Raw genomic sequence first — 15,228 nt, 5'->3', positions numbered from 1 at the left:
GGAGCGCCATTGAGGAAATACTTAACAGCTACCTCTGGCCTCAACACAAAATCATACCCTCATGCACACACGTGCGCACACATGAACATGTACACATGCATACAGCACACCAGAGAAAGAAAAAAATCAAAATTAAAACCACAGCTGTGATACACTTAGAGTCTGTCCTCACACAGTCTGGAGACCAGAAACAAGTCACAGGTGACAGCTGAATGAAGAACAGATGGCTGCAGGTGAGAAAGGAAACTAACCAGTCGGGAAAACGTAAGGAAATGTCCTGTGAAGCTCAGAATGCCCATGCAACTAAAAAGAAAATCAGGTGGTGTGCCTGAGTGAGCACGAGAGCATGGAACATGGAAAACATGGAGTTAAACTGAGAACTGATGACATTTTGTTAGATGTGAGCAAATGAAAAATTTTATTCAAATCTGCATGTTTAGTCTTCAGAGTAATAAAGCCTCAGAAACAGTGGTGGACGGCCAAATTCCTGGGTTTTCCTAGATCTAAAGGGAAGCACAGGGCAGAGGAGGTGTCCCTGCCGTGCCTCTGTGGAAAGTGGTTCAGGTTGTCATGTTATGTCACACACACACACACACACACACACACACACACACACACACACCAGCCTCCTCAGCCACTAGACCAAACCCATCTATAGCTGGTGCAGAAGGCGTGCATCACACACACACACACACACACACACACACACACACACACGCACACGCACACACACACCAGCCTTCTCAGCCACTAGACCAAACCCATCTATAGCTGGTGCAGAAGGCGTGCATCACACACACACACACACACACACACACACACGCACACGCACACGCACACGCACACGCACGCGCACACGCAACCTTCTCAGCCACTAGACCAAACCCATCTATAGCTGGTACAGAAGGCGTGCTCTGGCCGTTGGCCACCCATCCTTGCCACCTTTTCTCGGGTAAATACAGGAGAGACGGGATTAAGGGCGTCTGGGGAACAGGTTCATTTCCTGGAGCCTTGGTGGGAATTCTAATATAGCTATAGTGGCCTCATCTCTGTGGCCCAGGACGCCTCCTTCCCACGCTCATGTTGCCAACACCTGATCGGAGAGAGGCACTAAGCCTTCGGTACAGGGCTTCCTCTTCCTCTGAAATGTAGTCTGTGGCCACAGCCAGCTGTGGGGGAAGGAGGAGGAGGGGACAGAATGGGAGAGTAATGCGGTCTTTATCCTAACCACCTACAAATCCAAGTCCTCTGCTAGTAAGAAAGAAGGGGAAAAGGAATTTGTAGGAATAACCAGATGAGTCTGATATTAACAAGTATTTTGTTACATATGTTTCAAATTTTATGATACTGTTGACATTTCTTTAGAATCTCTTAGACTATGGCTGGAGAAACAGGTCAGTGGGCAAAGTACTTGTCACACAAGCATCAGGACCCGGGTTCAAAGTCAGCCAGGCAGCCTAGGCAGACAGCCCCAGGTGCCAGAGACAAGGTCAACAGCACACCTGAGGCTCACCTCTGGCCTCCACACCAACACGTGTGTGCAGAGGCACACACACAAATATTTTAAATAACAACAAAAGGGTGCCTATTATAATTGCTGTTTTGAAGATATCTCCAAGAGATGCTAAGCTCTCCTTTTTGTCTTTTTTATTTCTCCAGTGCTGAGGATCAAACTTAGGGCATGATCCATTCTTCAGAAAGTGTTTATGAACCAACCTTATGGTGTCCACTGCCAAAGGAATTCCGCCTGTCAAAACCCTCTCTGACACTTGACCTGAACAGCTGCTGATTCTGAGCCTCCCGCTTTGACACTCGGTTTGACTTAAAATGAACGTCTCTTACAGTCTGTCACTCCAAGTCACCGTGGAGCATCCTAAAAATGACAAAATCCAACCCTTCCACTGCCTTCTCCACCCGCAGCAAAGATCCAGGCCTGAAATCGCTCTCTTAGAAAACACAGCCAAAGCCAAAAACTCAGCCTGCAGAGCAAATGTTTAAGTGGTCATGTCCCTGATATTAGCAATGACCTTGAACACTCTCTAAACACAAGAGACCAGTCTTTAAATCATTAACTTACTTTGGATTGCAGCTTTGCAGTGGGGGACCTGGTAAAATGATTTTTTTTTTAAGTTGCTGTCTTTACAAGGTACAACTTTTTTTTTTTTTTTTTTTTTTTTTTTGGTTTTGGTTTTGGTTTTTTGAGACAGGGTTTCTCTGTGTAGTTTTGGTGCCTGTCCTGGATCTTGCTCTGTAGGCCAGGCTAGTCTCGAACTCACAGATATCTATTTGCCTCTGCCTCCTGAGTGCTGGGATTAAAGGCATGCACTACCATGCCCAGCTTACAAAGTATAATATTTTTAAGTAAATTTGAACATCCCAGAAATGTAACAAAACTCCCATAATGTTAGTGCCTTTCATCTCAAACTTACATTTTTTGTTTGTTTGTTTATTTGTTTGAGACATGTCTCTTTAAGTAGTCCTGGCTGTCCTGGAACTCACTCTGTAGACCAGCTGGCTTCGAACTCACGGAGATCCGACTGGCTCTGCCTCTTGAGTGCTGGGATTAAAGGTGTGCGCCATCACACCTGACAAGTAAACTTACATTTCTATTATTAAGAAGTTAGTATTAGAGCCAGGTGGCAGTGGCACATCCCAGCACTCAAAAGGCAGAGCCAGTCGGATCTCTATGAGTTCAAGGCCAGCCTGGTCTACAGAGCGAGATCCAGGACAGGCATGAAAACTACACAGAGAACCCCTGTCTCGGAAAAAAGAAAAAAAAAAAAAGTTAATATTAGAGTATTATATGCTAGAACCAGGCAATTAATAATACTGCTTTAGTTTTCAAATTGTTTTATAGTTTGTACATTTTCTTCCTTTCATCTCTTTTTTGCATGTATATAATAACTAATCTGTGTACTGAATCAAGAGACTTTAAGAACATGAGTCAATATGATGCTAGTGAATTTCAAATTCTTAGACATGAGCCAAACACATCAATGGATATAATAAAAATTAATTTTTTAAAAAATAAAAATACTAGCTATTTGTTCTCTTTCCATTTAAATTTAAATATTTAAATGCCTCTCATCCACCATTTATTTTTGAATCTTTTAAAGATTACAAAGTGAAACACATCCTACTATTTTTTTCTAGAGTTGCATGTTAACACCTGAACTGTTCTCTGGGTTTGTTTCAGGAAGTTCTTCCTGGACGAGTTCGAGCACAAAAATCTGTTCCTGGGAGGATTCTGTATTACCCACTAAGACAAAGAGCTACTCCTAGTTAGGAAATAGTCTTGGAGGTGCTTGCAAATGCACTCCTTAAGCTTGTAGAAACAAAACTGAACATGCAAAATATCAGCTTTTTCTGATGTAAGTTTTGTCAGGGACTGGCTTTTTAAAGAACCTCTAACAGCAAGATGGACTAGCACCAGATACTGTGAGAACTCCCCTACTTTTAAGAGTGTCTGTGGATCACAAAGATTTTATAAGAACAATTACACTGATGTTTTTCCCAGGCTGGTATTGATAGCCACTTGGCTACCTTAAAATACATACATCCCAATGTAACACACATTTGTTCAGTTAGTGACTTATGACATGAATAAGCCAGTCACCAAAGGGCTACTACACAATCCACCTCAGGACGTAACCGGAATAGGCAAATTCATAGAAACAGAAAGGAGGTCAGAAGTCACCAAGAACCACAAAAAGGAGGTAGACCTGTGCCTGAACGGTACGGTGTTTCTGACATGCAGAAGTCCTGGCTGCCTACACTGTGGATGTCCTTGCTGCTCCTGAGTTGACTACTCACTTGAGGCAGCCAAGAGATCAAACAATATAGTATATGTGCTATATCACAATTTACTTCAAAAGGCCACACATTTACTATGGCTTGTAGTTGTGGCATCTCACTCAGCCAAGTTCCTTTCCCACTGTGGCTCACACTACACTGCCCTAGGAGCAGCAGAAAGCCCAGCCTAGCTCGGTGATTTCCCTGGTAGACAGATCTGTGCACTGCCACTTGCCTTCCCGAGCATGTCATGTTCTAACTAGATAAACACCATGACCAAAAGCAGCCCAGAGAGGGAAGGGTCTGCTTGGCTTACAGGTGACAGTCCACCATCCAGGGAGGTCAGGGCAGGAGCTCAGGACAAATGCTTGAAGCAGAGACCAGGCTCATAGTTCAGCTTCATTATGTACAGGCCAAGCCCACCTGCCTAGAGATGGCTCATCCCACAGTGAACTGGGCATTCTCATATCCATTATCAATTTTTTAAAAAGACTCCATTGTCATGCCCACAAGCCAATCCGATGGTAGCAATTCTTTAATCTTCTAAGGTATGTCTAGTTGACAACCAAGATTGGCCATCACAAGTAATGACTCCCACCTAATCCAAGTGGGAACGAATTCTACCACTCTGTAATCTAAAAAATTAATATGAGATACAGAGAATATAGGAACTGCTGGACCCTGTGCATGGTCACAATGGTATCCAGGGGGAAGGCCCCGCTGTTCAGAGCCCTGTAACATGCTTGTCTGCCTCTGTATGGCTCAGAGTCCTGCTTTCAACTGCCTTGAGTTTCTTAAATGTCCTTGAAGGCGTTTCCTGTCCTTGAGCTGGCCAGGGATGGTTTCTGTTTATCCAACAGAGTCTCACTTGAGCCAGTCACCCAGTGCTCCAGCTTCATCCAGTGGGCAGCAGTGAGAGCAGTGTGATGGGCAAGCTCCTTCGGGTCTTTTAAGATCAGACAGTGAGAGCCGGGATGCCAGGGGTCCTTGTCAGCTGTTAGACGTGGTTATCAAGACAAATCACTGCAAGGTGTGCGGATGACTTAATTAAATGTGAACAGGAACTGGAGGGCACCTCACTCTCTGAAACCTTGGGAATGGGACACTTCAATCTGCCAGTTTATCCAGGCTAACGGACAACATTCGGGCTTGTTTAAGGTTGCAGTCTTTTGGAAGATTTTGTTTATGATTTGATCCTTGGGCCTCTTTATACGGAGCCTTGAGGATACTTATGCACTCCAAGCACAGTGCTCAGTTGTCCTGTTTTCAGCAGGAGATGCTGTGCGGGGAGAGCTCTTGGTGACGGCTTTGCAAGCGGCCTCGAGGTCTCCAAGAGACCTCTCTGGGGCTCCACCGCAGATTCCCTTAATAACAACTGTCTGTAATAACAGTCCTGCACTCGATAATCAGCACAGACAGATTGTTTCTGGTGATACCTTAACAGTGACAAACATCTTACTTTAGATAGGACCTCAGGAACGTGTGTCTGAATTCTAAGAATTTAGATATGAGCTTAGATTGCACTGTGCCAACTTCCCTCGCCCTCCCAGGCATTCATGCGAATCTGTGACCTTCATTCTCTCCTTAAAACAGCAAAATCAAGCAGGAAGAAGAGGGGCAGGGGAGCTATGAGTTAAAAGTAATTACAGAGGACGTGAAACCAGGTGTGGTGGTACACACCTGTAATTCCAGCACTCAGGAGGATGACTACAAGTTTAAGGACAGCCTGCATTACGTATTGTGTTCCAGCCCAGCCTGGGCTACAGTATGAGGCCCTACCTTAAAAAAAAAATCATTTTAGATGAAAATTCTTTTTTCCAAAGCTTCCAGAGAAGCTGGAAACAATTAATAGGAGGCAATTTATAGGGAAAACAACAGCGTGCAACCCTGGAGTTGGAGACCTGAGGGAACTGAGTAGAAGTCTAAAATCCACAGGGTGGGTACTCTGTCTAAAAGCACCCCAGATCATTGTGACTTCCTTTCTGACCAGACTCCCAGGTCCTGGTGTCATCGCCATAGATGTCTATAAACCCAGTGCATACTTCAGGGTCCGGAAAGTGTCATGACAGTCGTGGAGGGTCTGAACCAAGCTCAAACCTCTCTATCGGGTGAAAGATGAAAAACGTTTTCAGCAGGACGGTGGTGGCACATGTCTTTAATCACAGCACTTGGGAGGCAGAGCCAGGTGGACCTCTGTGAGTTTGAGACCAGCCTGATCTACAGAGCGAGATCCAGGACAGGCACCAAAACTACATGGAGAAATCCTGTCTTAAAAAAAAAAAAAAAAGGAAAGAAAGAAAGAAAAACGTTTTCAGTTTTCAGATTATTTTCCTACCTCTGCTTGTCTCAACAACATAAAGTATCTTCTTTGGAAGTTTTGAGCTATTAAAATCAATAGCAAATGTTGACTGATTTTTGGAAAATGAAACAAGACAATGTCAAGAATGTGCCATTGACTGTGGATGTCACAAGGACACAAATGCCCATCCATCCTGATAAGCCTGCAAAGTTGAGCTCATATTGTACCTCCTCCTTGGAGACCCCTCAACCAGGTCGGACCAGCCCGACAGGAAGAAATGTGGTTCTCCCAATTCCCTGTGACATAGTTCCTAGCCTTCTCATGGCATTTGGAAGGAACTACCTGACAGGGCTCTTCATATCTCATCTCCACTGCTAATCACTAAATCCATCCACAGCTATTCATTAAATACCTACTAGGCTTCATAGAGTTCTGATTCTGTCTCAGAAATTGTCTGGTACTGGGCTTCAAAAGACACAAAAGAACCTGTTGTTTATGTCCTCACAGATTCCCCCTCAAATGTCAAACTACAAGTTCTCAAAGGGAAGCCAGCTTTTAAGATAAGGATTTACACTACCTCTTCAGAATGAAGGCCTAGCCTGTCATGAAGGCTTAGTGACAATGAATGAATGAAGAGTGAATGAATGAAGCCAATCAATGAATCCACAGGACACTTCAGCATTAATCACTTTATGAGAGCAGCCACATGAATTTGGTTCGTGACAGCACATTTCTAATTTTATTATTAAAGATTTTTCTCATTCTGAACAGCCTATTATTTTAACTCATCCTCAATTTAAGATTGAAGATCTGTAGATAGGTAATGCTCTATGTAACAGCTATTCTTAACCAATTATTGATTATAATTTGGAGAACACTCACTCCTCCATTTTAAAAACAGTCAGCTAAAACACTCCTGGTTTATTCCAGTCACATACCAGCAAGACCCTCCCACAAACTAAAGCTGTAGACGCTGGTCTGGTCAGCAGTCTTGTGCTTAGCATGACGATTACTAACCCGACCAGTGAGGCATGCCCAGATGTGTATGTATGTCTTTCCTGCAGAAACAGGCTTTGAAAACAAGGCAGACTGCACAGTCACTTTAACAAAATAAATCAGACATCATAACTGCTCAGCATTTCTGGTCAGACAAACATTTTCCATGCTACATCTTAAAACATTAATAGTAACCAAGATTCAAGCTTGAATAATAACCATGGTTTTGTTCCCTAATTTGAGGTTTTCCTCTACTGACTGTAACTGAGAAAATGCTTTATTTATATTTTCAAAGTAAGTACTGTTCATTAAGAGTACTAAGAAACTAAAGAATCCTTAGAGAATATACAAACTCTCTCTCAAAAAAATGTATTAATTATTAATTAACTAAATGAGATTGCCAGTTACTGTTTGCCCTGTGAACCTGTCATATAAATTTGTGGTTATTTCTTTACATCCATCCATGATGACATGCCCTGTGTCTGTGATGTAGTGTGTGAGCTTAGGTCCGTCATCTCCTGTCTATGTTCTCTCTGCTATTTGCTCACCAGTTATGCAGGAACAGTCCACAGGGAGCAACTGGAGGGAGGGAGGGCTCGGAGTTACTCAGGCTCTAATAAGAAGAAACCTCTGATGTCTTTCTTCTCTCTCCTGGCAGAGGTTGGGCATGTTGACCCACTGAGCTCCTGATGCAAGCAAGAGTCTGGAAGCTGCACATGAGCCATGAAGAGACCTCTGGGTTTAAGACAGCATCCAGGGCTAGAGAGGTTGCTCAGTGGTTAGAGCACTGGATGCTCTTTCAGAGGATCCAGGTTCAGTTCCCAACACCCACATGGTGGTTCACAACCACCTGAAACTCCAGTTCCTGGAGATCTGATGCCCTCTTCTGGTCTCTACTGGCATCGGACATGCACACGGTGCACCGACACATATATTCACACATACATAAAAAATAATACATATAAAAATTGTTTTCATCTTTAAAAGCGCATTGAGAAAAGCCAGGTTATCTGCATATTTGTAGCAAAGAACAAAGCCTAGCAGGCTCACAGTCCTGTTAAGACAAACAGTTTTTAAAATTATAATGAGAATAACAGTTAAAATTTTTAAAAGAAACAAATCAAACCTACACATCTTTGAACAGCAAAAAAGAATGCTTCACAGACAAAGAAAAACCATGTAGGACATGATGGCTCTTGCTTCCATCCCGGCACTTGGGAGGCAGAGCTGGGTGAATCACTCTTGAATCAGAGGCCAGCCTGAGACCCCATCTCTCCAGCATTAAAAACAAAACAACAACAAAGAAAAATTAAACCAAGGAATAGAATTGCCAGGGGCCACGGATGGAACAACATAATCTCCATTTTCAAGCCACTCTTGAGGAGTCGCGTCAGACTTGGAGCCACTGTGGCCCACCTCATGTCCATCGCTGGGCACGAAACAAAGGAAGAGGTGAAAATAAGGACCCCAGGCTTTTGTCACTCTAAAAGACTACTAGGATTGGCTGAGGTCAGGGTGCCAACCACTGGTCACCCAGCCGCTTTCTAAGAACTTAATGTGTGGCTACCAACTATGTCCATAACTGATCTGGTAGTCTAGGTTCTCGGTAGGATAACAATGGCTGAAACGCACACATACGAATGCACATGTGTATGAATGCAGTCACACACACACACACACACACACACACACACACACACACACACACCTTTTCACTTCCTAATCAGAAACCATGTGAATGGGCAGAGAAGGAAGGACAACCTGAAGCTGGTTCTACCACCCCACCACCCACCACCCCACCACCCCACCACCCCACCACCCCACTATGCCCCCACCACCCCACCACCCCACCACCCCACCACCCCACTATGCCCCCACCACCCCACCACCCCACCACCCCACCATCCCACCACCCCACCACCCACTACCCCACCACCACCACCCCACCACCCCACCACCCCACCACCCCACCATCCCACCACCCCACCACCCACTACCCCACCACCACCACCCCACCACCCCACCACCCCACCATCCCACCACCCCACCACCCCACCATCCCACCACCCCACCACCCCACCACCCCACCACCCCACCACCCCACCATCCCACCACCCCACCACCCCACCACCCCACCATCCCACCACCCCACCACCCCACCATCCCACCACCCCACCACCCCACCACCCCACCACCCCACCACCCCACCACCCCCACCACCCCACCACCCCACCATCCCACCACCCACCACCCCACCACCCCACCATCCCACCACCCCACCATGCCCCCACCACCCCACCACCCCACCATGCCCCCACCACCCCACCACCCCACCACCCCCACCACCCCACCACCCCACCACCCCACCACCCACCACCCCACCACCCCACCATGCCCCCACCACCCCACCACCCCACCACCCCACCATGCCCCACCACCCCACCACCCCACCACCCCACCATGCCCCCACCACCCCACCACCCCACCACCCCACCATGCCCCACCACCCCACCACCCCACCACCCCACCACCCCACCACCCCACCATGCCCCCACCACCCCACCACCCCACCACCCACCATGCCCCACCACCCACCCACCCCACCACCCCACCATGCCCCCACCACCCCACCACCACCACCCACCATGCCCCACCACCCCACCCCCACCACCCCACCATGCCCCCACCACCCACCACCCCACCATGCCCCACCACCCCACCACCCCACCATGCCCCACCATCCCACCACCCCACCACCCCACCATGCCCCCACCACCCCACCACCCCACCATGCCCCCACCACCCCACCACCCCACCATGCCCCCACCACCCCACCACCCCACCACCCCACCATGCCCCCACCACCCCACCACCCCACCATCCCACCACCCCACCACCCCACCACCCCACCACCCCACCACCCCACTGTGCTCAGCCCCCACCTTCAGAGCACCTGACTATGAATGGAGTCAGAAACATGGATATCTACTAGGAACTGTGGCATCAACATGGGGAAAGCAGGGCTTATAATAGAAAAAAATGGGAAAACAGAGGACCAGTTAACTGCATTGGAAACTACACAGTGTATTCTCAATCCCTCCTTGCCAGGAGAAGGAGAAGGAGGAGGAAGAAGAGGAGGAGGAGGAGGAGGAGGAGGAGGAGGAGGAGGAGGAGGAGGAGGAGGAGGAGGAACAAACAATTAGAAGATGGTAACTCTAAAATACACCACTAAAAAAAAATCAGCTCATTCGAAATATGTACACCATCTAGGATGTAAGGTAGCTTTTCCATAAGTTAATACAAAGGTATCCTAAACAGATTGTTAGATAAAAACTTATATTAAGAAACATCAGCTGGGTGTGGTGGCACAAGCCTTTAATCCCGGCACTCAAGAGGCAGAAGCAGGCGGATCTCTGTGAGTTTGAGGCCAGCCTGATCTACAAAGCAAGATCCAGTACAGCCAGGGCTACACAGAGAAACCCTGTCTCCAAAGTATAAATTCCACTCAAAGGAAAACTGGAAGAAACATAGATATTTGCAACCACCATGTTCAAGGGACTTTAAACCACACTGAAGGGCCAGTACAATGGCTCATGACTACCAGCGCTCACAGTATGACGAGCTGAGTTCCCTCCCGGGACCTGTCACACTACAGGGAAAGAGTGAACTGAATCCCAGAAGCTGTCCTCCAGCCCCACACGTGTGTGCTGTGGCATGAGTGTACACACGACATGAGGTACTCACAGACAAAACTGTATTTTTAATCACACCGAAAAGCTGATGAGACTCATTTTGTCATAGTGCTGCCATAAGCAATGTGTTAAAATAAAAAAAAAGCAGTGAGCCCCCACTGCAGACACTGCCAAACAACAGCCTTTAAAACTGACTTTCACCATAAAATATTAAGAGTAGGCAAAATGTAATTGCAAATAAACATGTTTGCTGTGTAAAGCCAGCTCTAATCACCCGCCCACCTGATTCCAATCGGCAATGCCACCATGCTTCCGAAAGCGTCAGAGGGATGAAAAGCTAAAGTGGAAACCAGACACTTTAACGCCCCATTTCTAGCTACCCCCTGAAATCTGTAATATTACAGTGGAACAAATGAGGCTGGTTAAACACGTGCAACACCGTGGTTATTGAACTAGACTCTGGCCCACTTCGCTCCAGCAGTTCCTTAGCCATTGAAGAAAATTTGTGATTGTGTATACAGAAATACAGCTTTTCCCCATACATTTTTGTTTCACAAACTTTTCATTTGTCTCTTATGTTCAATTTTATCATATCTCCAAGGAGAGGGAGGACAGGATCTACAATCCTTCCTCTCCAAGACAGGAATATGAGGCTGACATGCAAAGAGATACATGATACCAACAAGGTCATGTGCCAGTTAGCAGCAGACCCAAGACAACAGACACAGGAGCAGAGGAGCAAGGAAACTCACAGAGGAGTTTCGACTCCGCATTTGATACAAAGGCCTGTGAGTGAAGATGGCAACAGGTAGACAGGGAACCAGTGCTGCTCTGCTCCGGCTTTACAGCCCTGAAATCTCCAACAATTACACTGTGACAAGGAGGGAACACGCCAACCACTACCTACGTTAGATTTCACTTGTGAGGCTCCAGAGAGGAGGCCAGCTCTAGCAGAGGACTGGGATTACCAGCACCCACGTGGCAGCTCACAGCCATCTGTAACTCCAGTTCCAGGGGATCCAACAGCCTCTTATGACCTCCGCAGGCACTGCACACATGTGGCACACAGACATACGTGCAGGCAGAACACCCGTGCACACAGAATAATAAGATAAAAGACTTTTTAAATTATTTTATTTGGCTTGGGCATACACTCTGCTTGTTCCCCAAGCTAAATCAAGTCCTACATGTTGAAACCATGAATGAAGCGATCACATGTGAGATGGGAAGGGGTGGGAGGGCCCAGGGGAGGGAGGGGAAGGGGGAAGAATGGGGAAGAGAAACAGACAAAAATATTTGGAAAATACCATAATGAAGCATAATTCTTTATAAGCTAATTTTAAAAAACTTTGAAAAATTTAACCATGCACAGCCACAAACAAACAATAAAAAGAACCTACAAAATAATAATTGTCCCAGTTTGTCCCCAAAGACCCATGTGTTACAGGTCCTTAGCTCCTGTCACTACTGAGCAGGGGCCAAGATGGAAGGCCTCTGTCTTAGCTTGCTTTTCTAATGCTGGGATAAAACACTAACCAAAAAGCTACTTGGGCTTATGTGGTTTACAGGTTACAATCTATCATGGAGGGAAGTCAGGTCAGGAGCTCAAGGCAGAAGCCTGGAGACAGGGACTGAAGCAAAAGTCAGGGAGAAACGCTCTTTCCTGCCTGGCTCTCCCTGGCTTACCTGACCTGCTGTCTTTTGCACCCCAGGACCACCTGCCCAGAGTTGACTCCGCCCACAGTGGGCTGGGCTTTCCCACAGAAATCATCAATCAAGAAAATGCCTGACAGACATGTCCACAGACCAGTCTGATAGAGGCAGTTCCTCAACTGATGCTGCCTCTTCCTAGGTGACTGCAGTTTGCTCTAAGCTGACAAAAACTATACAGCTGAGCCTCTCACCTCCAACACACACACACACACACACACACACACACACACACACACACACACACACACGGAGCACGCCCTAGCCCTGCCCGCCTCTTTACAGGCACCTACCACCTATACTGTGCCACTGTGGTCCCAAAACAACAGAATCCATAGACTGTAGGAATGAAGCCTCCACAACTGTGAGGACAAAAATGATTCCTCCTTGTAAACTGATAACCTCAGGTATTTTGATATAATAATGGGAAACTGACCATACATTCTAGAACCTTAATTAAGCCATTACAAAATTAAATGTAATTATTTCTCAATAGTTGAAACTTTTCACTCCTGAATTTTGAAAAAATTATCTTATAAGACAGAATTCCTAGTTTTGAAACTACATATTAATAAAAATCAATGAGATAATTTCCTTAGAATCTAAACCTCGGTGAATGTGCCAGGCATTTTCTGGAAGCATCTTTGAAGTTTCTACATTACTTGCATATCTCACAACGTTGCTTGTATTGATAAGATAATTAAAATTTCAGGTTGAACACTATTAGGTATTTCCTAGATGTGAAAAAAATAGCCTGCTCTTCCAAACAGAAAGTACTGCCACAATTCTAAAGATGTATTTGTTGAGTAAAATGTCACAGGACCTGTATACTCTGCCTTACTTCATAAGATTTGAACTCATGTAGAACCCACTGAAGTCCATGTTACTGGGCTGCCCTGGAGTGCTCTTTGAACATTATTCACCGAGGGCCAGAAAATTGTATCAGGGGACATCAGCAATAACTTCTGTAACCACTCTTTGAAAACCTGTAGATACTGGAGTGCAGGAGTGGGGGGCGGGGACGGACAATCACACTAACAGCTGACCTCTAAAGTTCTATGAGTTACCTGAGCCTCTGAGAAGTCCACTTCAAAAGACAGACATCCAATCAAAGCACCAAGCTCCACCCAGGGCAGCATGGTCAAGATTCTCTTCAACTTGGACTCTGCCTTGCCAGTGATCTCGACACTATTATTTCATGAACAGAGAATGATGCAGCCTGAGAACACGTTCTAAAGAAACTCCACTTTCAAATCACCAGCAAGAAACACTGAGTACAGTGAGTAAGGACCTTTGATGCCATTGAGGGAACAGCATTCGTGCTGATTTTTCTGTCCAGAGTTATCATGTAAAAGCAGGAGCAGAGTTCTGGCTTTGGACATAAATGCCCTGTTTCTTGAGTTGGTCACTTCTGGTCTCAGCCATGCCTAGAGACAACTCCAGACCATGGGAGCTGACCACCTCAGCCCTTCTGGCATTTGCTTCCTACATTACCCACATATGACCTTGCTAAGTGACCCTACAGAATCAGAGTCGTCCTAGACCTTGAACTCTTGCCTAGTCTAGGTGGTGATAATTACCGCCTCAGCTAATTAACTTGTGAATGTAGTCATTACAGCCTTGCCATGCTAAGCACTTTACCTCTTTGCTCCCCACACCCCTGTGTAGAAACCACTGTGAGTCCCATTTTTAGACTGAGGAGATGGACGCCCTGATAGATTTCATAACCTGCCCAGGGACATAAGGTTTGCAAGGCAAAGGGTGGGCATTCCAGTCCAACCCTTCTGTGTCTAGAGCCTCTCCTTTTAGCTACTAAATGGCAGACACCTTCCATGTCTGTCAAGGCTCAAGTGCAAGTCTGATAGAATTCCTCAGCAAAGCACTGTCCTGGACCCAAACTGGGCTTGGAGTATGAATTCTCTCAGGAACAGCTTGACCCAGAGCAAACACTTGCACTAAGTTCTTCCACACTTCAATCTCCGGAGTAACAAGATATGCAATTAAACCTACCTTCCTTTCCGAAATCTGTGGGGATATGCACAAAGAACAGGAACTGTGGAGCCATTGGCGGCTTCCAAGGAAGGCATAGACAGGCAACCCTGTCACAGCCCAGGGAACAGGACTCCAAAACTTAACAGCAAATGGGCATCAGCCTCAAGTCTCCCAGATTAGAGTCTAAAGAGCCAAGACCCGTGAAGTAACCAAAAACCACGTGTGCACTAAAATATATCGCAAGGCGCAATTACTGTGCATCTGCATGCACACCATGTAGGAGATTTCTAGAAATCAGAAAAGGTCCTACTTAACTAGCTCGCTGGTTTTCTGTATGATATACATATGTATTTCCCCAGTTCATATACACCAGCTCGAATCTCGAGAGCCTTGCAGCTCACTTCACTGAACCGAGGAGATGGAAAGGGAAAAAGAAGATCTGAGTTCTAGAACCCCGGCTGCCCATAAGGCCAGTTTTGGCAAAGTCAAAGGGGTGAGTCTTCCCTTGGCAAGGCCAAAAGGAAATTACTTCAGCGAAGAGGGGCTGGTGATCTCCTCGAGCAGGACAAAGCCACATTTGCACTATGCAACATCGCCTACTTTCGTGGCCAAAGCCAGGGACTTCAACCCACCACTCTTTCCAGCTGGGCGCTGAAGAGGGCCATGGGGAAGACAGGAGAAAACACATTTTAATCAAAACAAGGCAGGAGACGCCAGGGAAGGCAGCCTCGCGGGGCCTGTCTGGGA

At 46.4% G+C, this 15,228-nt stretch overlaps 1 protein-coding gene across 1 annotated transcript in view; it reads right to left on the bottom strand.

The window, feature by feature from the left end:
* The window catches only part of Itpr2 (inositol 1,4,5-trisphosphate receptor type 2), a 423,811-nt gene that overhangs the window by 407,954 nt on the left and 629 nt on the right, over nucleotides 1–15,228 (bottom strand). The gene's annotated exons all lie outside the window — the stretch shown is intronic.

This window comes from Peromyscus leucopus, chromosome 3 (assembly GCF_004664715.2).
Source record: "Peromyscus leucopus breed LL Stock chromosome 3, UCI_PerLeu_2.1, whole genome shotgun sequence".
NCBI lineage: Eukaryota > Metazoa > Chordata > Mammalia > Rodentia > Cricetidae > Peromyscus > Peromyscus leucopus.
The sequence above is the reverse complement of the archived record's forward strand: the minus strand, read 5'-3'. Positions and strand labels throughout refer to the sequence as shown.